Source organism: Suricata suricatta, chromosome 15, assembly GCF_006229205.1.
Source record: "Suricata suricatta isolate VVHF042 chromosome 15, meerkat_22Aug2017_6uvM2_HiC, whole genome shotgun sequence".
Taxonomy (NCBI): domain Eukaryota; kingdom Metazoa; phylum Chordata; class Mammalia; order Carnivora; family Herpestidae; genus Suricata; species Suricata suricatta.
The window spans coordinates 52,244,120-52,269,645 of record NC_043714.1 but is presented as its reverse complement, the minus strand read 5'-3'; the positions used below and the strand labels follow the sequence as shown (position 1 = coordinate 52,269,645).

Genomic DNA, 25,526 nt, shown 5'->3' with positions numbered 1-25,526 from the left:
CAGACACCTTTCCTTAACGATTAAACACTGAAGTATGACTTCCTCCTCACTAGGTGAACATGCCAGAACCTGAGGAATCAGAATGGGTAACATGTGATGATATGGAACTGCTGCTTTCTTTACTAACTCTGAAAAAATATATTTATTGAGAAAAATATCATTAAGTGTCTTACAAAGAAACAAAACACATTCTAGGTATTTAATTCGGAGATAATTTTATACAGGAAATTGTATAATTATACAAGAGCTGTGAAGACAAATAGGAGATAGTGAAGGGGCGTAAAGAATAGCAACTTGGAGAGCAGGCGTTGTCTAGGACAGAACAGACACCGGATGAAGCAGGGCTACTAGAACTCAGGAGCCAGGGCTGTCTGTAAGTACATGCAGGCTCTCAGGAAGGAGCCAGACAAGGAATTAGTAGCACAGGGGAGGGGCGCTCTACACAATACCCAACTTGAGAGAGAGATGGAGAAGAAGGAATAGGTAGCTGGTTTTTTCCCTTTTTGACTCATTTTCCAGCAGTACCTCCCTGTGATTGAAGCTAGTAGCCATCAAGCAAAGGAAACTAGATAATAATAGTTTTCAGAACAGCAAGGAATTAATGGAAATCGAAATAATAAAAACTGACCTACGTGTCAACTATGCAGCAGGTATTCTTTTAGATAATGGCAATTCATCAATAACAAAACTGACCAGTTTCCTGTCCTTGGGAGGTTAATATGTCATACTCATTATGTACCAGTTACTCAAAATTACTGTAAATATGCCAATATATTTTAAATATTCTAATACAAGAAACCATATTATTGTCTCTCCTGTTTGGATGAGAAATTGAAAGACAAGGAGGTTAAATCCCTTAGGGCAAAGTACTTACTGGTGACAGAGCCAGAATTCAAACATTCAAGCATTGTGGCTCAGAGTATGTTCTCTTTAATCTTATTCCAGTTCATCTTTTTACAACTTATATTTTCTATCCTTTCTTATTATCACAAATAAAGATAGTCTTAAGTAACACTGAGAAAAAAATTTTAATCCTCTGGGGTTCACATACTAAGATTTAGAATATTTGAAACAGCATAAATTTGTTCACTATCTTACCAAATATGAAAATTATTTTTCTGTCTCTTGGATAATTGAAACATAAGCGGATGGCCATGCATTATTAATGTTGTACAAAAGCACACTGAATTTTATAAGTGATAAAAAAAGAGAGAGAGAGGACTTCTAGGGAATACTCCCATACCTCAGTTTTTAGGAATTTCAAATGTGAGAACAAATATCCAGAACCAGAAAATAATCTTGTAAATTAAATGTCAAATAAGGGGAGGAAGCAGTGCAAGAGCAAGGGGAATTTTTCAATAGAGAATATGAATTTAGCCTACTTTACAATTTCTCCAAGTGCTGTACAAAATCAAAGAAAGCTAATAGAGAGAGGGCTTTTCTAAATAAATGAGTCTAGCATTCCAAATGCTTGCTGTAAGGTATCAGAACAATCCTTTTCTGAGTCTATACTGTGATTTTCTTTGTAAATGTGTCAATGTGAGAGCATTTTGATGGAAAGTTAGTTTTACCTCTTTCCCTATTATGTATTCAGCAGATCAGAGATTACATTTGTAAAAGCATTATTTACTGTGCAGTACTTCACAAAGAACAATAAAACAAGAAATGTCTCCTCATGAAAGACTGAGGCACTTTCCTCTATCCACAGTTCTTACTAGAAAACTTACTGTGCCTTGCTCCAGGTTGGTGGCACATCTTCTAGTTTAAAATTTTATGGATGCAGATCATGAGGCCTGAATATATGATCTTTGGTTCTTTTAAACTTCAACAAAACAACTCCTAAGAGTTTAAAACAATTGAGATGTGAAGTCATGACTGTGGAGTCCCTGCTGCCCTTTGTGAATGCTGTATGAAATGAAAATCTCTGCCTAGTGCATAGAATACTGACATCATGTAATTACAGCCATGCCAGCCAGCAGTCCGTTGGATAATTGAAACATAAGCGGGCAGAATGCCATCAAAAACACCCTACCGGTTCTACCAGCGATTCAGCCTGCATAAAGAGCACTGTATAATAGGAGGCTTAGGTTTGCAGTCTGCACTTTAATTTTCCTATTCCCATTTTCAGCTAAAAAAATCTTTAAAAGTCATTCACATCCCAAATTCTTTCTTATCTTAATTTCAAAGTAGGTACAAAAGTTTCATTTCTTAAAAACATTGAAATCTTAATTACCCACCTACGGACTTCTATACAAAAGCCATATTCTATAAGCTACTCATGTTTGTGAAGCTCTCCTTTGGTTACTATTTAGAGGCAGCTGAAGAGTAAGGAGGAGATTAGAAGACTGACCACGATAGCTATCTTAAAATGAATGTGAGGCTTGTCTTCTAAAGACAAATAGGAAGTTGGGACTGCTATTCACAACCAAAAGTTACTTATTGCAGAACTTCCACAAATGTATACTTGTGTTTTAAGTATCTGAACATATATAATTATGCATTTCACTAAAGTATACATAAATAAAATATTTCTTAGAATTAAACTCTTTATATTGGCGCACTCTATATATGTGTTGTTAAATGAAAGTAATACTGGTAAGAAGCAAAAAGTCATATAAGACCTGAATACCCTCATTATAAATAGCCATCCCTGGAGTCTGGATTTATTAAAATAATGTGATCACTAAACTTAATTTTGAAGTTTCTTGAGAAACTATTTGTATGGCTTACAGAATCCAGTGACTTTTGAATATAGGGAAGATACATACTTTCTTTATAATATGATACTTAAGGGTCATTAAACACTGGAGATGTTATGAAGGCCTTGCCAGGGAGCTGGCTTTAATTACCTTTAGAATTTCATAGTGCAAATTAATATGTGACATGTTTCCCCTTTAAGTATCCACTAGGTAAAGGGATGTTCATTTTTATTCTTTATTTCTTACATCCATAAGTAGACACCATGCTCAGATTTAACCCCAAGGCCAAATGGGTCTTTGTAATGCAGGGGCAGAGCGCCTACAAACCAGCTCTGCTCAACACTTGGCTTTTCGTTAGGCTCAACAGTAGCGGGTGCTAGAGAGAAAAGAGTGCAGGGAAAATAGACCTTCCTGCTTTCTTCCTGTTGATTTTTCTTTTTCTTCCAATTTGCTTCCTATTTGATTCAGTATAGTGACACAGTGGTGGAAAATTCACCACCGTGACACACAGTGAACATTTTGTTCCGGTAAGAGCATGCTTCCTTCCATTATTATTTTTTTTGATACATTTAAAACCATCATCTACCTTCAGAGTTGTCAGCATTCATGAAAAACTGAATGAGATTAAATAAAGGGTCACTCTGCTAATATTTAAAATATCTGGTTACATCCCATAGTGTCCCTCTGCTGAGCTTTGGGAAAACAGACACCTGAATACTACTTGTTGTTTATCGGGAGTCTGAGTTCCAGTCTTGTGTGATTTCTCCTCCAACCTTTTAAGTTTTGGTTAACCCACTCTCTTCTCTGTTCCAACACCCCTAAGTGGGTAACTGCCTCTTGCGGCTGCTACCTCCGTGTACCTAGTATTTTTTATGCCTTGTCTTCAATAACAATTGTCAACTATCCTCCTATTTTTGTACGTTTTTGCAACTCTCCCCATTATAAGGAGTTTACTTCCCTTCCTCTTGAATTTGAGTTGGCATGAGACAGAAATTAGGCTGGGTGACTTTGTGTTTGCACTCTTGGAGTTTTGTGCTGCCATGTAAGAAGGCCGGCTATGCTGCTTTGAGAAAAATACATACTTTACTTAGACATTTTAGCTACCATATCTGAGAGGTCAGACATGCAGATGAGCCATTAAGATTTTCCAGCTTCAACTGGGCTCCTACTTACATAGATATGCATATGTTATCCCACTTGGACCCCTTGGATTAGAAATACTGCCCAGATCATCCAAATTAATCCACAGGATTATGAGAAAAAATAAATTATGCTTGTCTTAAGCCACTAAGTAAAAGGAATAGTTGGTTCCATAGTAGTATATAACTGCAAAAGCTTTTTTAGTTCTTAAAGAGCTAGATAAAATTTGTATCAAGTGACCTCTATTAAAATAACCATTGTGTGATTTCTGTCTTCTGATTGGACTTTGACAAATCCAAACATAAAGATTAAAACTAATAAAATAATTTGTACAAAATGAGACTATATGTTTTGCCAGTGTTTTCCACATGGTGACCTGATTAACATGTTTTTAAAATAACTTAAATTTCAAGCCATCAAGAAAATAATTACAACAAGAATCTTATTATATGAAAAATTTTAAAAATACATTAAGCAAGATAATGAATGATAGACATGAATCTAACAGTCACTTTTGAGGAAGCAGCTAGTTCTATTAAAGGGAGTGCATAGCCATGTAACTACCAGCTCCCCCCTTAACTATTATTCAGGTCACTGATAATAATATTAAATAGAATCAGCTTTGGGTAATTTAAATATTGTTTTCATATGAACACAATGAAGTTAGTATTACGCTACTGATGAAAGTAACAGTTATAGATTACTAACAGCATTTGTTGTAGTTGAAAATATTAACTATGTCAGTGTGAGGTGCTATAAATAGGTAGTAAATATGGTACTAAAAGTAACAGGTATGAGTTAGTGGATAAACTATAACTATAATGAATTTTAAATATTAAGTTTGAAATTTAGCTTATAGAGAGAGAGATCAACCAGAAATTATATTGGAAAGTCTGTAATTGTAGAAGCCCACATGACTGGAACATTTTACATTTCAAAACATTTCAACAGAGGTGCATATGATATTAAAGGGGGTTATCTTCTATAGACAGACCTAGGAAGGTTTTAGCATTATTTTCCTGGAATTAGGTACTCCTAAAACTATCAATACATAAAAAAGATCTTCCCAGGAACAACATAGTATCAATTTATATAATATCAGGGCATTCTATCAAGACAGGATTTTAGAGCATTAGGATCAGGAACAGACCATCAAATCTAAAAGGATAGGAGTATTTGAGTATGCAAAAACATGAAAGGGATGAACTCCCAAATTTTACTCCCATGAGTCTTGAATAATAATCAATTCTCAATCAGGGGGAAGAGGAGGACACACAGCCCTATAATAACAATAGTAGAGCTATATAGATTTCTTTCTTTTTCCTTTCAATGAGCCTCTCTACATCCTCTGGTAAAATAGATGAAATAAGTTCTCCCTGTTATGTTCTTAACCTATACATCTTATAGGAAACCAATTTATATTCGTTTTTAATTTTTTTTAATGTTTATTTATTTTTGAGAAACAGAGCTCAAGCAGAGGAGAATCAGAGAGAGAGGGAGACACAGAATCCAAAGCACACTCCAGGCTCCGAGCTGTCAGCAAAGAGCCCATCGTGAGGCTCGAATCCACAGACAGTGAGATCATGACTTGGGATGAAGTTAGACGCTTAACCAACTGAGCCACCAAGGTGTCCCCCAAACCAATTTATATTCTTGTTTAAACATATATGATTTAAATAAAGTTTCATGCCTATTGGTCTTTGTAACATCCTAAAACTAGGAATACTATGATTTTCCTTCAAAGAGTACCCTTAATAAACTTCTGAAGAACAAACAAGAGAATGAAAGTAAATAGTTGATAAGTAGAGAAGGAAGTAATTTCAACATCTACAAAATACTGCTGAATAAACTGTGTGTGGGTAGGCAATTAAATAATATACACGGTGGACAATAAAGCTATTAAAATTATAGTACTGTGTATGCCTCTTTGAATGAAAATTCCATGCCTGAAAAAAGTTGAAAACAATCATATGTTTTTGTAAAAGTCCTTCAGCTAACATTTATGGGGTACCTACTCTTTGCCAGGCACTGTTTTAAATTCTTTAGAGAATCAGTCTTTACAAAATCACTATTACTTAACTATAATTATTACCACAATTTTATAGATGAAGAAACTGAAATAAATATCGTTACAACATCATACAGCTGATAAACGGTAGCATCAGGAAAAATACATATACTGGTGTAACCATACTTAAAATTATGCTTTTTTGAAAACATGTGATTGGAAAGTTTTGCAACTAAAGTGGTAAATCAAATTAGATAGAAAGGCAAATGTTCTGTAGTGTTTAACTTATATAACAAGCCAATAAGCACCTGTTTATATGAGTTCATTGTAAAAGAAGGAGAGGAATCCTGACAATCAGGTAAATGAAAAACTGTCTTTTCTGTGCTTATTAAAAAATGCACATGCTTATATATGTAGCACAGAAAATAAACACTTTAGAGTCAATATGTATCATCTGTGTCCATCATGGTAGGGTATCCTCTCCTAATATGGTAATTTTCTACATTCTAAGCCTGGGTTTCCTAGAGTAAAAACTAGGCAATAAAAACTTCCAAATGCCATGCTTCGGGTATGCATGCATGCTTCCTAACTGATGCCAGCTCAGAAGCAACTCCATGAGGCTTTAATTCAAAAGTGGGTAACATGAAGTTGTATCTGTATATTCTAGCAAGTGTTTCGGAGAAGGACTTTGATGGTGGTACAGGTGGTATAATTTATTAACCAATTTACTATAGCTTGAAATTTAAGTTGTTCCTAATGTTTGGGATTTGTAAAAATGTTTTGGCTTGTGAGTATGATTTTGGTTAATATATTTTTTTCTCTCATTAATTAGATTCTCAGTGAGTACTTACTACAGGTATACTAATGTACATAGACTATTTGAATATTTTCATAAATGCTTTACTAACTATGTAGGTCTGACCAGCTTTGAATCTGTCTTAAATATTGCCTTCCCTTCAAAGGCATTGAATATTTATCATTAAAATGCCAAATTGGTGGGTGAAAATGCTATCATATATTTAATGCTTTTTTTCTTCCTTATTCATATTTCATTTTCTGTGTGTTCACATTTTGTTACACATGGATATTTTATGTTTTGTTTTCTATTGATATCCTTTAAGCATTTTATTTGCATATTTAATTTTCCCCTTTTTATTTTATAAGCTAGTAATATATTAAGTATATTATCTTTTGTTTCATCTTGGTTAAAAATAGTTGTGTTTTAATTTTGTTTTAGAAATAAGAAATCACAATTATTGGCATTATTGATAATAAGTAGTAATTATTATAATTTTGATCATTGTACTTTTCATATACAGTTTCATATACATTTCCTGACAAGAAATAGATTTGGTTATTGATGTTTTATTTTTAAAAAGTCACTATTTAAATAATAACGATGGTTTTAGAATTCAAAGAGCTAAAACAATGTTCGAATATGCAATGAAAATAATTTAGGTATTTCAAGGTGATTCTTGAATGTATATATGTGTGAACAAAGTATATATGTTAAAGTATAAAAACATGACTTCACTAACTCTTTTACAACTACATATTAAATCCTATTTATGTTCAAAATTTTTGCCAAACAATATAAAAGACAAAATGAATCAGAATGAAATCTTCCTTGAGGCATCTGTACTTCAATAATAAATAATTGTTTGAAATCATTTAAACAATAGTTTTAAAAACATTAGTTTAAAATGCCGGTATGTTTTATCACCATAAAATATATAATTAGGGAAAACACTGTTAGTTTTTCATTGAATTTTCTTTTCTTTTCCCAGAAATGTTACCACACTTTTTTCTACACAACAAATATATTAATTGAGTAATTCTACAAAGAATATAATAGGGAGTTCCTGAAAGAGAGGAAATACAAAGAGAGGAAAAAAAAAAGAACTATGAAAGAAAAACCAAGGCATCCTATATAGAAGGGAAAAAAAAAAAGAAGGTACTCAGAGGAAGCATTCAATTCTAAATTATGAAAATTTTCAATATTGTAATTATTTTGTATGATAATATATGCAAATGACCTATTGTGTAGATAATTGTGTAATGTATAAAAACATTGAGTTACTATAAAATAGACCTGATACTAGTAGGATGTTGTATGTCAATTATATTTCAATAACAAAAACAAAAACTCTTGTCACAGCACACACTGGTTCCATATGGACAGGCATTAATATACAACAATCCCTTAAACAAGACAGGTATGTGATTTGGGGTCTTCTCTTAGGATAATGTTTATCAGCATCTGAGGGGTATCTGAGGAATACCACACTGAATCTGTCAAGGTGGATGTGGAAAATCTTGGAGTTAATGACTAGTGAATGGAATCAATGAGTACTTTTTTCCTCAGAACTGAGACAAACTCATTTGCTATGTTAGCTTTAACCCTCAAAATTTCACTAATTAAGAATGTATAAACTACAAAATTAAGTTGAAATCTTAACTAAGGAAAACTTTGTGGTTGGTAAGCATTTTAAATGCAAATCAAATGATAGGATGAATTTGTGTGCTTCTTTTTGTAAATTGAACATTAAATGTTCCAATTCCTTATCCTCTTTTTTAACTTTTTTAATGTTTGTTTATTTTTGAGAAAGAGAGAAAGAGAGAGTGAGAGAGCACTAACTAGGGCACAAAGAGAGGGACACACACAATTCAAAGCAGACTCCAGGCTCTGGGCTGTCAACTGATTGAGCCACTCACGTGCCCCATCCTTCTCTTTTTCTATGAGGAACATAGAATACATAACTGTGAGCATAGGTTTTAGAATGGCTAGAGTAGGTGATTTGAGATGTTTTGTGCATTTTCATGAAAACCTCATGTCTTTTAGAAGGACTTTTAAAATCTATATAGGAATTTGGAATGCTGGCACATTTATATGTGCAAGAGAATGTATGAAAAGGATCATGTGTAATCGGGCACGTTTATCAGGAGAGGGCCAATGTAAAATTGATGTTATATAACAATGCAAAATTATAAGCAACAGTGTTGAACAAAAACAGTTGTTATATACCTGCTTATTTATAAGAAAGGGATTAAATGATTTTGCCACAGAATACTTAAGAAACGTATTTTGGGGTGTTTGGGTGGCTCAGTTGGGTAAGTGTCTACCTCTTGATTTTGTAGCAAATCATAATCTCACGGTTTGTAACTTTGAGCCCCATGTTGCACTCCATGCTATGCCCCTCCATCCTTTCAAAATAAGTAAATAAACTTAAAAAAAATAGATATCTAAACAGAAATTCCAAATGAAGACCCATGACTTGAGTTTTGTTTAGCTGTCCACTGAGTTGTATAAGGATAGAAGAGAACTAGTAATTGTAACTCTGAACTTCACTTAAGAAATAAAGATATCTTTTTTATTAAATGTTTACTTTATTTATTTTGAGAGAGAGAGAACAAATGAGCAGGGGAGGGGAAGAGGTGGGGGAAAGAGAATCCCAGCATGGAGACTGCCGTGGGGCTAGATCTCATGAACCATGTGATCATGACCTGAGCCAAAATCCAGAGTTGGACACTTAACCAGCTAAGCCGTCCACGTGCCCCTTTCACATTTGTAAAGGGTTGTAAGAACAGGAACCATCATATATGTATCATCAATCCTAAAGTATATGGGACCTTTCATCAGAAATGGTTGTCAACATTTGGCTTAAAACCACCACCATTTCATTATATAATTGCAATCTGGATGGGGCTCAGCAGGGTGGTTTCTTTACTGGTGTTGCTCCGGGTCTCTCGTGGTTGCAATCAGACGAAAGCTGGACATACAGTTGCAGCTGGCTGTTTGTAATCTCATACTTCTCCTTATGGTTATTCTCTCTAGTTAGTACCTCATCATCCAGGGACTTCTCTTCATGGACCTCTCTTTGCATGACAGCCTGCATTTCTTGTAGGAAGTCTTGCAGCTCCAAAGGTAAAGAAGAAGAATATACTTTAATGTTCTTCTTAACTTAGAACTCAGAGCATCCAGAATGCCACTTTTTCTGCATTCTGTTTGTCAAATTAGTCACAATTCTAGTCTGGATTCAAGTTCCACCTCCTGAGGGAGTATCATTTGCACACTGTGAAAGGCAGTTTTTAAGACAATCCACCCTCTGGCCATAATTATTTATTTCCTTTCATGTGCCAAATATGCCCTTTCCCTTACTAGACCCAGGAAGCATCATCCCTCTAGAGTATCAGCTTCAATTCTAGAATCCCCTAGTTTAAGTCATTTCTAGTGTGGATGAGGCTCTTCTGGTGTGGTTTCTCCACTCTGTATGCCATCCCTTTTGAGCTACAAACCTCTGGAAGAGAGACAAGTTTTCTGCACTCCAGTCACCCAACACACAGTAGTGAGCAGGGTCAGAGTATCTGAAGTTGGATCTCATTCAAATAAGAGGAAAGTAGTAGAAAGAAAGGAATACGTAGCCCACAGAAATTTTTATGTCCAACTGAGTATAGAATATATCCAGTTACTTGATTAGAGCTTCCAGCTCCACTGAAGTATCTTCCTATAGATGTTGGTTCCATTCTCCCACATTTTAATTGTCTCTTTGAGTTAGCTTCATTTTTGTATAAAAAATTATTCATGTTTGTAGCTCAGCCTATAGATGTTTTCAGCCTATAATCAGCTTATAGATTGATGGGTCCAGGGGGAGTCTTTTCATTATAAATTGTGTTCCTTTTAGTCCAATATAATTCCCTTAATAAAATTTATGATTTTTATGTATCATATTATAATAAAATCCTTTAGAGAAAAAAAATGTATCACATATTTTTTTCAAAGGTGGAACTTTGCTGTCTTGGAGCTCTTATGAGGCTCCTGTGGTTAAGTGTCTTTAGATTCTCAGAAATTATGTTTTTAACCCAGTGCCCTTATTGTGTAGGTTAAAATGTCTAGAGATAACACATCAGATTTTTCTGAAGTTTAACAAAGGGATTTACGCTAATCCCTGACCTAAAATTTATCCTGAGGTCATGTTTGCTGGCAGTGGCCTACATTTGACTTTTACTCTGAGGCTATCTCCTACTTTATTTTCTTCTTTGCTTTTTAGAAAAAAAAAACTAAGACAAAGTTTTATTTTTGAAAGCTGATATTCTTTCTTCCTTATGTTTCTTCTAAATTATCTTGCCAAATTGAGTGCTTATCTGCCTTTTCCTATACTTTTGTCACCTACTGATCTTTTTTTTATTATTATTAAACAAAAACAGAAACAAAGAAAACAGGTGACACCCACCATTCTGCCTAGCCACCTCATTAGCCAGATCAACATGTTCTTCATATACCTCTTCAATCTTTCGCGATGGCTTGGCTGGGCATTTTGTTATTTATTTTGCTGTTATATAATTTAGGCCAATTTCGTTACAGCCCAAATAATAATACTTTCCACCCTTTCAGCCTAACAGTCTTCTCAAGCACTTCCACCCACCATGTTGTCTCAAAATGAATAACGTAAGTTCTGTTTTTGTTTTGCTTTGTTGGCAACAGCAACACATGCTTTGACACGACAGTCTGTATCACCTCAACATTGTCCAAAAACAAATTAACTCCAAAATATGGCGGTTAACACAAGCACTGTATCTCCTGATTCTGGCTGACTGCGACAGAGCTGGTAGGTTGCTTCACAGATCTAGCGAGAAGTCTCTTATGTGAGTTCAGTCAGATAGTGGCTTGGCCTGTCTCCTGGGTCCACATGTATGGTGTCTCTGTAATTCTCTATGTGGCCTCTCCATGTTGCGTCTGCACCTTCAAAATCTCTTCATGTGGCTCTGTCTCCAGCAGGATACTCGGAACTTCTTACAGGGCAGCTTAGGGCTCTATGATGGAGATCATGGACTGGTAGGTCATCTTGGAGACTGGTTTCAGAAGCACCCAACGCTCACCTTGTTCTCATTCTACTGACAAAGCAAGTCACAGGGCTACCTCAGATTTAAGGAGGAGAGTATTTCTATTCTTGATGATAGGGGGTTAACATGCATGGAGGGAACAGTGGATAGGTTTTACACTATCTTTGGAAATTAGCTAATACATGTAAGGAGTGTGAGTGTGTGTGTGTGATTATTTTTGAAAACAAATTAAATTGTTGAAATAGGCTTATAATTAATTTTCCTGTTTTTCTTTCTATTTTCAAGAATAAAACAGATTCTAAGTTTACACATCTCTTTCCCTGTACTCCCCTCCCCATTGGTGAAACAGTTACTAGAAATAAGGTAAGGAAATGTATGAAGTATATTTTATTAGTTTCTGCCATTTTAGGACATCACTCTTATTGGTCTAATTAGAAAACTTCATTGTCATTCAGAAATTTGTGACAACAGTGAAGTTGATAATAGGATTTATAACGTATTTATCCCTGTTCTAGGGAAGAAGTGTGAGCTGGATAAATTATATATCTACCTGAAAAAGATGAAACCATGAAAGCTGGAAAACAAAAAAGGGTGCTCAATATAACAAATAATATAAATATTAGCACTTACATTTCTGAGGATTTATGTCCTAGAATTCACAACGTCTTAATATGTGTAGCCTAAGTTTCCAGCCTCTCATCCAGACTGTTATACGAATATGCCCAGTGCTACTAAGCTTCTAACACTTACAATAGGGGCAATATGGCTCACACAGATAAAATTATAGTAAGCCTTTATAACAAATCATAATGTAATTAACTGTTCAACTTAGAGAAAAATTCTAGCAAAATTTAATGTTCAGACCCTTCATAGGTCTAACTGATACTGAAAACAACACTTGCTGTTTCTCTTTGGAGGTTTTTGCATTTGAATTCCTTTTTGAAAATTTGGAAAAAGAGTAGACAAGCTTTAAAAGAGTATATTTTTCTATGTCTTTTAGGGGAAAGAAACTCGGTTTTCCTTTTAATATATTTTAGCCATGTTGACATATCACATACAAATTTTACTCATATAATATTGTCATATTACATCTTATAACTGATGTAATGGCTTCAATAGAATTTAAATTATAAGTTCTCAGAATTTGAGTTGATGCCCAGTTTTATGCAAAAGTGTACAAAAATTATGCATGATAACTCCCAACTTTAGGTTACTATAACACCTTTGGAAACTTGCTGAATTATCGAGGTGATTTATTCTCTTTCAACATCCCCTCACACTAGTGAAAACACCAGCATAATGATATCATAGTTAGGCAATATTGCACATATGTTGTCACTTTTTAAGTTAAAGATGTGTAAATTTACTTTAGAAATTGAGCAACATATCTATTTTAATATAATCTTCCCTTGGGTAATTACCTTGTGAAGAGTGTGCATATTTTTTTCAGTTCTTCTCCTGTATCATGGCTGCATATTTGTATAGGTCCTAAAAGACAGAGAAACTCACTCATTAGAATCACTGCAATCTGTTAGTGTTAGTCTATGTGAAATTTATACTCCCTGCATGGAATTGATCACGGACTACATTAAATCTCTTCAGATTGGGGTAGATCCATTTTAGAACAGTAATAATTCTGTACTTTTCAAAATAACTGCATTTGGTTGAATATATAAATTGAACTTCAGAGACTTATTTTTCTGCTCCACTGTGCAATAGTGCAGCCACATAGTAAACCTTGGAATATCATACCAGCAAATTGGCTTCTGAGCAACAATAGAGCAAATGGTGACTTTTGCACTCAAAAGAGAGGAGCAGATGGTGAATAATTCAGAGTGAGACTCAAAATATTCAAACTTTGAAAATAGTAGGAATAAATCACAAGCACAATATGAAGAGGTGGGTGGCTAGTATGGACTCTTACGCCAGAGTCCAAACAGCTTTCTACATGAAGAAACCAACTTTAATCCAGATGGCTGCCTACATCAGTGAAATCACAGGCGATTTAAATACCTCCTGAGTCTTGTGGAAGGTCAGTATATTTTCCAGTATGCTGACAAATACCCATGGCTTATGATTTCATGTTTTTCTCTGGTTCCCATCCTATTGCTACTAAATTCTCTTTTATTCATTCTTTATATGTCTTGTTTCCTTGACCAGCACTAACTCAAATATGGAACATAGCAATTTTTTCTTGCTCTCTCCTATGAATTTTTTTTAAATAGCTGTATTTAGATACTAAAAGATACTCAAGTACTAGGGAAAGTTATTAAAATTCCAATAAAAAAGGCAGATAAGGTAAAGCTAAACATTTGGCTTTTCTTAAAATTCCCTTGTTTACACACCTCCAAAAATTGTCCTAGATGCCATTTGTGAGATGCCTTATCTCTCTTATGATACACTTAATATTTATACCTTCTTTTATCTGCTCCTCACACTCAGTATTCCTAAGCAATGTGGATGTATAAAAGGAAAGGGATAGCTTCAAAAAATAGGTAAAAATCTGTGAAAAATTATTCATAGGGAGTTAATACCTTGGGGTAAGAGTTGTGGTTGTCTTCATTGAAATAAAAATAAATTATTTAATCTATTTAAAATATTATAGTAAATGACCATAATCTAACATTTGATACAGAAGTACTATTAGCCTTGGAGTGTATTCTCTACGACTCTTTTCACATATACTAAAAGTCTACCCAACCAGAGGTAATATCACCTAACATTATATCTTATTTCTTTATGATTTTCATTTGTATATTTGACACTATGGAGGCCAAGACCAATATATTATACTGTAAAAATAATAATATTTAGTAGATTTAAAAGAAGTTTAGTAAAAGATTCACAGTAGATTGTTTATTATTGAATTATTTATTAATATTTATTTATTATTAAATAAAATCTAAGAACTAAAATAATTCATTATGAGGTTTGGGATTAGGGAATAATTACTAATATTTCTTGGCTATTAAATGACACTCTGTTGCACATTTTGTAGATAAATAAGTACAACTCTTTGGGTGCCTGTGTGGCTCAGTCAGTTAAGCATCTGATTCCGGGTTTTACTCAGGTCATAATCTTACAGTTCTGGGAGATCGAGCCCTGAGTCAGACTCTGTTGACAGCGTGGGGCCTGCTTAGAATTCTCTCTCCTCTCTCTGCCCCTCCCTGGGCCCACTCTCTCAAAAAATAAATAAAACATGAAGAAAAAATAAAACTCTAAATTTGCATTCCTTAAAATAATATGTTAATTATTTTTGGATGTCACTAGAACAGAAAATTTGTTACTTAAACAATCATGAGACACATAAAAATATGTCATCTGTATTACATCAATAAAAAAATGGCTCAAGAAAACATTTCACTGAGATAATATCTCAGAAAACTCAGCAAACTAAGAAGAGAAGTGAACTTCAATTAAAAAAGGCATCGATAAAAAACTACAACTAGTATTATATTCAATGGTGAAAGAAGGAATGTGTTTTCTCTGAAATCGGGATCATAGTAAAATACCATCTCTATCCAATATGCTACTTGAGTTTCTAGACAGTGCAATCAGCCAATGGGACAAAATAAAGAGATACAAAAATACCTGGTTTTAAACCTATTTTATTCATAGGCAACATGAATATGTGTAAAGGAAATCTTAAGAATTATACACACACAGACACGTCCGTGAAAACTAATGAGTTCAGCAAAGACTCAGATAAATATAAAACATCAGATGTATTTTTAGTCAAAAATAATCCAAAATAAATAAGAAAGCAACTAGATATCCATAGCATCAAAAAGAAACATACTGAACAAAGCAAGTGTAAAAGAGGTACAAACTAACTCAAACAACTTGCCTGAGGGAAGTTTTTAAAAAATCTAATTAATTAACGGCATGGGATCCATGAATATAAAAGTTCATTATTATTAAAGATAGGAATTCCTGATCTGTATAGATTTAGAACTATCTCTATCAAAATCTAAGCAGTATTTTTCAAAAGTTACAATCTATTCATTCCTAAAATATGTATGGAACAGCAAAAGGCACAATCAAAACACTCTTAAAAGAAAAAGGAAAACAAGAGAACTTAGACTGTCTAACCAGACGTTATAAAAAGGAATGACATTAGCAAAGGCAGGTAGCCTCCATGGCTCATTTCTCCACAGAAACAGCGAAGAAAAAGACCAAAAAGTGTCAGAATTAACTTCTTGGCACTCTGGAATACAAGGAGAGGTTTAGAGGAATCCAGTAAATGCCAGATCAAGGAAAAGCCACGTTTAAAATGGCAAGAGAGCTTTGCAGCGTTTTCGCTTGCTGAAGCCACCGCACTCCCGGACTCACCAGCAGCCTTGAAGACAGCACGCGACCTGGGTCCGGAGGAGACTTTCTCAAAAAACTGTATTTGTCTGTCTTAATCTGTCTAGAGGCTGCCTGAAGAACTGATGCAGGGTACTTGGCTCTGTTACATCTAAATTGGAACTCTCTCAGGGAGGAAAGAGAGATACTCTGAGGGTATTCCTCGAAAACGTTGAAAGATGAATGTAACCTCTCCAAAGGATTCCAGTTAAGACAGACAGCAAACATTTGGGAGTCTGGGGAGAAAAAAAAAACTGAGGGGAGAAAGAGAGAGAGAGAAGCTTTGGGGGAAGTAAGTTACTGAAACTCCCCGTCACGTCCTGAGAAACAAGTACCCCTGATTTAAAAGCTGTGCGCATGCGCGCCACGGAGCGCATGCTCCGAAACAACCTGCGAAGACCGGAGGTTTCCCCTGGGGCGGATCTTCGCGCAGAACCCGCGGGACAAGAGCGCTAACTGTGAAGTAAGCAGCGAACCCGAGTGTCAGAAGAATTACCTAAAGGAGTCACTTGGCAAAGAAAAGAAAGGTATGTGTTTTGTTACTTTTTTTCTTTTTTTTTCTTCTTCTCCTCCTCCTCTTCCCCCTCCTCCTCCATTGCCCCTCCCCCTCCCTTTAGCTCCAGGCTTTTAAGGAAAGCTCAGTCTACAGGCCACTTGCATCTGTTGCAGAGCTTTCTTTTGTTCCAGACTCTGCTCAAAACTAGCTGCTTTTCTGGTCAATCACTGAATGGGCCAGAGTATCACACCCCTATGAGAAGTATGTTGCCTCTAAAATTTTAAGTACCTGTGTGTCCGTGATAGGAGGGGCCAGACACATGAACTTCTCCATCACCTTAGGACGTGGAGTTTATTTAACATGCCCACGCCACAGGCCCTCTAGAAATTTAACTGAGGTGAGAGGCTCCTGAATTGTTGGATTTATTTCCCATCTTCTGACACACCATGTCTCATCAATATGTCTAAACTAGCCGTACTTCCTGATTACTAGGTCTGATCAGCATAATATCATCAATGTAAAGGACCAGTGTGATGTTTTGTGGAAGGGAAAGGGGATCAAGATGTCTGTTGACTAAATTTTACATCTGGAGAGCTGGTAAATCTGAGGTATTTTGCTCTCCTTGCCAGCTGAAAGCAAATTGCTCTGGTGGTCTCTACGAACAGCAGTAGAGCAAAAAGCATTTTCCAGATCAATAGCTGTATTCAGGTACTAGGGGATCAAGTAATGAAACCATGTCTGCAGTAGCAACCGCACTTTGAGACACCTCTTGATTAAGGTTACAGTAATCCACCGTCATTCTCCAAGATGAATTTGTTTTCTGAACACACCAGGTAAGTTACTTGAATCAGAGTACATGGAAATCATCACCCCTGCATCTTTCAAGTCCATGATGGTGGCATCAATCTCTGCAAACCCTCCTGGAATTGCATTGTTCCTTTCAGTATATTTTATTTTGAGATCGAGGAAATTCTAATGGCTTTCATTTGATCTTTTCCATCATAGCGTCCCTCACTCTGCAGGTCCTGCAACCAATCTGGGAACTGTGTTACACTGTGTCCAATAATCCCTTGCGTCATTCTACAAACACCTGATAAATGACCACTTTTTTTCCCCCCTGTGAAGAAGGCTGGTAGAAACATAAACATTGCGAAATTTTGTATATTAGAGTCATTCCTTAAGGTGGCCTTAATTCTCACCCTTCACTTGTGGGATTCTGAGTCTAAAAATCGGCTCAAGTCTTGGAATTGATTGAACGGGCTGTGACTCTCTTTTTGGTAATTCAAGTTAGACTTCTCTTTACTAGTCCTAGAACTCTTCTGCTTACACAGTCAGTTTAATAAATGGTCCACTTATATATTTTCTAGGTATACAATGTTAAATTAGCCAACATTATAGGACTTTGCAAGACAATGTTCTGATAAGTGTCTTGTTCTAAAGTTCATTAGCATAACCACACCCTCCATAACTTTGGCAATTAAGTGCAGTCACTAGGGCAGCTGTTATCCAGGCTCCCGTTATTCCCATTGCAGTTTGATGGTAGTCATTCCTAAAACTAATCTCTAGCCTACAAACAAGAGCCACCACAGAGGTTTTCAAGGATGCTGGGGCTTCCCTCACAGATAGGTTTCTCATAGTCAAGGTGGAATGTGTATCCTTTGAACTTCCAGGGGATGTTTTGCAGATCTACATGGGTATAGTCTAACATTACCTATGTCTGGATACCTGCGTCTACATTGTACCAAGGTATTTTAGCATTTTAACTTCATTTCACCGAGGCTGTGTTTGCCCTTTCAGACAGACCCTCAAACTTACACATCCAATCCAGATCTCCCCTTAGTAGCTAATATCAATAAATTCAGCCTGACCCAACTTTATATTCTTTCTATCATGATTCAGCATCCTTACAATCTCGTTGCACGCATGTTCCCTAGATTTTATTCGGCATAAATGTTTAAAACTCCAGTTAATTGGGACTGTAGTGCCCTTTCTCATGCATCAGACTTTGCGTCTCACCCTGTGGAGCCTGCTAGGATTTGAGTCTAGTTCTAGTTTAAAAGCAAAGATTGATGACAGGGCAAGATCCTGAGAGGACTCAGCAGTGGCTTGCTAGGTAACTACCTCAGGAGATGCAATTACAGATTCTTTAGGCAAAAGAGAGTTAACCCACACAGGCAGGTGGAGAATAGCTGCTTCTACTGGCAAAGAAGACTGAGCAGAGTTGGTGGGCTTAGTGTCCCCAGCTTCATCAAAATCTGCCCATTCTTCCTATTCCAATTTTCAGGATCGCATTTCTTCCTAATCTATAACTTGATTTTAGCAGAATCTATCTTATGTGGTTCATAATTCCATTTGTGTTAACATACAGCAACTTACAGGATTTCTGGGTTTGATTTTCAGAAATTTCAGAATTTTTCAGTTATATAAGGATTTCTTTCAAGGCATATAGAGATTTTAGGTCATTAATGCAGTTAGATCTGGAAGTTTGGAGTCCTGGGCTTTTTGTTACCCAATTTTTCCTTATAGGAGCAATCAGCCAATTCTATTGTATTCCTTAGTTTGAACAAAATATTCTAAGGTAGTAAATATGTGATCATACAGAACCTTGCTTTCTGTAAGTATTTGATTAAGAATATTCAATGACAATATTTTCATATTGCTGTTTTCACATTATGCCATAGACTATCCGTGCCCTCTTTATTACTAGAAATACAACCATTAATGCCTTTAAATCTAGTCAGATTAGAGAATCAATGCTATCCCAGAACCAATTCAGGAAACTTACCTTTAAGAGTTTATTCCCCTAGGACTATTTCAGTTACCAAAATATTTATCAGTCAGAGAATCAGAACAAACAGGGAATATATTAAGATATTTATGGCAGTAGATTTACTTGTATGATTGTGGATCTGGCTAGGCAAGTGTGAAATTCCTAGTGCAGAACATCAGGGTCCCTTGGACAAAAGCCAAAGCTGCGGTCCACAGGCAAATACCTTCTTCAGAGAAGGCTCAGCCCTGCTCTTTCAACTGTTGATCAGTCCAGCCTGCAACGTTATCTAGGATAATTTCCCTTACTGAAAGTCAATTGATTATGGACTTTAATCACATCCATAAAATACCTAGAATAGTGTTTGATTGAATAAATGGGAACTGTAGCCTACCTAAATTGACATACACGCAAATTGACCATCTCGTATGTAAATATATCTATGCGAATTATTCACAGAATCTTTTTATTTTTATTGTTAAATTTTTAATTTTAATTTTAATTTTTAAATTTAATATTGGAAGTAGCAAAATTAAGGATGATTATAACTAATTTGGTTTGAACACTAGATAAAGTTTGTAGTTGGTTGGATTTAGAGTCCATATGATATGACAAATATCTATCATTAAACACTGGGCTTACATGCAACACAGGATGCCTACATACCTAAATTCCACTCACAGTGCTGCACTTCCCCTTGATTTCAGTCTAGGGCATACACAGAGCGAAATGCACCCTGTTGTCTCTCTCTTTCTCCACTTTTTGCTAAGTGAGTAACTAATTAATAACAAATAAGAAAGCAAATGAATCTTTAGATAAAGAGACATACATTCATACTCCTTATGTTTAGACAAACTTTTTATATATGATTAATTTGGAACTAATATGGTAATGAAAAAACTCTCAAACCTTTCATACTGCTTTTCCCCATATACTGTATTTATATTTCAGAAAACTGCAGAGCTGGGGTATGGCTTGCAGAGAATGAATGTGGAGGAAAAGTACTGGGTCGCAGTTGCTCATTGACAGTTTCTCTATCTGTCCCCCTGGTGGCCCCTCACAAAGAATGATCTGAACTTTATCTCTGAGTCAGATTCAGAATCACTGTGTTATTCAAAAAAATGAATCTCAATGTGTTTGATATGACTTTACTTTGTTGGTAAGATTTCAAAGACAATTCTTATCAGCAAAATATCTTAATTTCTGGTAAATTTGTTAAAAGAGGTGGGTCCCTAAATTATAAATAAGAAAACTGAGGGTAAGGAAAAAATGGACAAGGCTAAAATATTTTGAAAATAGTAATATAAAATTAATATTTATATGAAATAGAGTATATGACAAATTAGTATTTACAGAACCCGTCTTGTTCATCTATCTGAAATTTATCATTGTTTATGCTACTATGATTCTTTTGGAATAAGAGCAGTTAGATATCACCTCTTTTGGTATAAATCTGTGGTTGTAGTCTTTTTCCTTCTATGAGTATGTGTGATATGTAAAAGATAGAAAATAAAGTATGAGATAACTTTTAAGAAGCATTATTATAACTATTTTGGAAATTTAATTATTATTTCCCAAAATAATGACGGGCACTGGACAAGACAAAAAATTACCAATTGATATAGAGAGTGTATATATCAGTCTCATGTATTGCACTGAAACTCTATTATGGAGATTTTTAAAATGTACTCCATTGATTCAGCAAGTCTTTTTGGCATAATTAAATAAATAAGACATGCATAAAAAACATAAAAATAGAATTATCACAGCATAAGTTGTCTAGAATAAGTTAAAACTTAGCCAGAAAAACGTAATTTTTCCTCAAGTAAATACTTGTGCAAGTATTTACTGATTTTTTTTTATCAGTAGGCTTTACTTAGGTTTTTGGAATTTAAAAACACACGACCTCCATGTAGCTTCTCAAAACTTAATTTGTACATAACAAGTAAATTTATTATCTTAAAATAAAAATATTTTGAGAATGTATAATCTAAAGGAATATTATTAAAAAGCTAATCAAAGAAAATATAATTCACAGAACAGTACATGAACCACAATATTAAAGAATAGCAATTCATTTTCACCAGTTTCAGTTTTTAATCCTCTCAACTTTTCCTTTCTTTTTTTTTTGCTTTTTCTTTATATGGCACTTATCTTCTCAGAGAAATATTTAATATTGAGGCAGCTGAGATGTCAAAAAGTCCTGCCTGATTTAGACAATTTATGTGACAGACTCCAGTTTATTTCAGAACTTATTAAATAATTCAAAACTTTCCTAAATTTGGGTTACTTCCAAAAGATTATATTGCCAGTCATGGTGATTCATTGGACCACTAGCTGATCAAGAATTCTGGATTTAATTTATAATTGCATGATCTGGAAATAGTTTGCCTAGTAAAAGTGAGAAAGAAACATAGAAAGATGATCAGTCAGTGACTGTTTTATTTGAAATTTTTTTATCAATTTCATAGAAATTTATACATCTAAAGGGCTTTATCAAAAATTTTAAAATGTCTCAAAACAAATATAATACCTACAAACAAATATTTACTTTTACTTAGTTGAATTTCTGTAAAGGTATCAAATTTCCCAGTAATGGGAATCTTTGCTCAGTCATACTTTTTCTTTGTAAATATTATTTTGCTACTCTTCTTAGAAATTGTTATAGTATCGCTTTTATAATGAACATAATTTTACTTTATAAACTGAACAAATGACTGAAGATTGTGAAACTAAAATCTTTCTTCATCTGCATTACTCATCATTTTGAGGGATTGAAAGTGGCAGAGTATAATGATATACATCAAAAGAAAGATCCATGGCTGCTATGAATATTTAGCTCTAAAAGCTAGAACACCTGTTCAGGAATTATTTTTTTTAGCTACACAGTTCATAAAGAAGATAGTTTTATTTTATACAAGTAGCAATACATGGCAGCTCTAACAAGAGCAAATTAGGATAAAGCAGAAGAATCCTCTCCCGTAATTTGACACATAGAGAAAGCAGATCTAGAAAAGTATAAGATTTAATAAAAATAAGATCCCTGTGTCACCCTCTGATAGTATGAAAAATCATAAAATAAGACTTGCATTTTGAGTGTATAATATGTACCTGAAATTATATAATATTACATTATTTTAAAGATAATTTGATAAAAATATTATGAAATGTAGCATGAAATTATGCCTAAGGTTATCTTTATAGTTATTATAGTATATTTATCTTATAACATTAAGTTACCTTATTAATAGCTATAATTATGATAATTTTGAGTTCTCAAATGAACAGTGCATATCTTAGCATAGTAGCATCTTAAATACTAAATATCAAAATAACTACACAGAAGTTTAATATGAAGAAGTAAAAACCAGACAGAATTCTCTGAACTATTGACTAATACTGTTAGGAAAATGATGAATTTACACTAAATTTTTTAGCATAGTCCACTGGAGGACTAGCAGCTAGCATACCATAGCTATTTAATAATGATTTTTAGAATATATTAATTAAAACACTGCTTTAGAGATAATTGTTTTCATTTGGATTTTGACCAGATTACATTAAGTAACTTTAGAAACCCAAGTCCATTCATTCTTTAATTATGTTATTCAGAGTTTATTTAGCAAACATAAAATTTGGATTCTGACTGAAGTTAAGATGGCATTAAAAATTGAATAGAATATGATTATTTACTCTAAAAACATAATGCAAACATTAGTGGGGATGCAGATATACTAGTTCTATATGGCTGTGATAATAAATTGCCACAAACTTGGTGGCTTAAAACAACAGAAATTTATTTTCTCACAAACTGAGAGGCCACTTGTTTGAAATTAAGGTGTCACCAAGGCCACATTCCTTCTGCAGACTGTAGGAGATCATCTGTTTCTTGCTTCTTCTAATTCTGGCAACTCTTATTTTATGGCTCTTTGAATCCTAATTTCCGCCTCCATCTTTACATCCCTCTGAATCTTGGTTTCTGTGTGGAAATAACAATATATGGGAAAATGAGAAACACTTGGAGTAATGGTCATATTCTCTAAAACAGGGGATACTAGGAGTGGATTATTTTTAGGGGGAAAGATCTAGTTTCATTTGCTTCTGTTGAATTAAGACATCTAGGAAGATATCTTAAGTGTGTAATTAGATATTTTATCCTGGAGATAGAGGTATAGATGTGTGGGTCTACTGAGTACAGGCGTTACCTTAAATCATAAGCAGTTTGGTTTTCTGTATTAAAATGTAACAGTGAAAGTAAAGTGACCCTAGGGCCAGCCTTGAGGATCAGTTAATAGCTGGTTAACAGAATCCAAGTTTACAAAGGATGGAGAGAAGGATGGTAAAGAGAATTAAGAAAGAAATAAGGAAAACGGAATGTTAGAGGAGACAGTGGGATATATTGTTTAAAGGAGGAAGTGAAAAGTATTGTCTAATGATGCGGAGGGGTCAAATGAGATTAGTAGTTAGTCTGTCCAGTAGATTTAGCAACATGTATGGTATGGCTGTATTTACAAGCTATACCTATGGGAGGTGAGTGCAGAAATCAAACCAAAATACTGAATGGGAGATTAAGAAATAAAGATAGGAGGGACGCCTGTTAAGCATCCAATTTCAACTCAGGGCATGATCTCATGGTTAGTGGGTTTGAGGCCTGCATCAGGCTCTGTGCTGACAACTCAAGAGCCTGGATCCTGCCTCATATTCAGTATCTCCGTGTCTCTCTCTCTGCCCCTCCCCTACTCATGCTCTGTCTTTCTGTGTGTCTGTCTCTGTCTCAAAAATAAATAAACATTTTAAAAATTTAGAAGAAAGAAGGATTGGAAATACAAACTTTAGAATAGTTTTTGAGGATTCCAGAAAGGCTGTAATTGAAGCAATTTAAGAATTTGCTGTTTTTTAATTTTTAAAAACAAGGACAAATGTGAAAGAAAAAAAAGAAAACAAAACAAAAAAAGAAAGAAAGTTAACCCAAGGAATCAAAATGAGAGACAGTGGTATGGTATATATAAACAGGAAAGGGAAAATGATAGTTCTTGTGAAAGATGATAGGAAATCTTAGGAAAAATATTATTTTGTCCTCAAAAAGGATAACAGACAGTCCCTCTATTAAAACTACATAGTAATATAATAATATATAGGTGATTCATGTAGATTTGCAGTTTGGCACTGAAAAATATAAGGAGTTACTGACATTCTCTTTTGTTTGTTATTTTTTATCTACTGAAAGAATACAGAAGTGGTGGGAAAGGGTTAAGAAAATAAGTGGTAAGCATGAAAATAGAAAATGCATGAAGTAATAATTTCTAAATAGCATAAATTAATATATTATAGATTTCAAGGTATTGTTAGGGGACAGTTGTGTAAGTAGGTTTCAGTGTATGGTATGACTTCTCGGTAACTGCTTGCTGCTCCAATATATATGATGATATAAGGATGTTTAAGTTTTTGTGAGAAAAAGCATTTGGTCAAGAGTATTATTAAAATGATTATGTATTAATTCTATAACAGTACAAAGGAAAATATAGAAAAATGAGTTCTGTGGTGACTTGTGCTAGAATAAGGAATTTAAAAAACCCAGAAGGTGAAAAAGTGGGTTGTACGTACCTAAAGAATAACTAAAACCCTCTAGAAATAGTTTTGATAGGAGTGCATTACGCATAGTTTGTAAATAGCAAAGACTTGGGCTCTCTCTTAGTATCTTGGAATCCTACCAGCAGCTTAATGACCTAACACCCCGTGAGGTATCTCAACTAAGTCTGATTAAAAAATAAAATGTAGTAGATGAGGTACTGTTCAGTATAGAGTACAGTATTACCCAGAGGAAGATAAAATGTAGTTCAGATATTTCCAAAAGTTATCAAAGCAATACTGAAAAAGACTGGTAGGAAATTCCACTTATAGTAACTTGGATGAATTAAGTTAACTGAAAAACCATCCATCTATAGAACATCAAAAATGCTGGGCAAATTAAAATACACCTCCCTTTTATCCAAACTTGTAATAGAGTAAGTGAAGTATCACAGACTTAAAACCAAAGTGGTGTCAGGATTCCAAAGTGGGAACATAATTTTGAGACCCTAGTGGATATAAGGTCCTTTGCCAAAACCTAGTGCCTCAGCATTATGGTTTAATATTCATGCAGAAAAGACAGACTCTTAACTTTAAAGAACAAACTAATGGTTACCAGAGGGGAAGTGGGTGGGAGGGTGAGTGAAATAGATGATGGAG

The 25,526-nt window shown here is 34.5% G+C and overlaps 1 long non-coding RNA gene across 1 annotated transcript in view; it reads left to right on the top strand.

Annotated features, from left to right (window-relative positions):
• Positions 1-16,460: 16,460 nt before the first annotated feature.
• The window catches only part of LOC115279467, a 95,505-nt gene continuing 86,439 nt past the window's right edge, over positions 16,461-25,526 (top strand). Inside the window, exon 1 of the long non-coding RNA XR_003903454.1 lies at positions 16,461-16,562. This is a non-coding gene — a long non-coding RNA (uncharacterized LOC115279467). The remainder of the gene's footprint in view (positions 16,563-25,526) is intronic.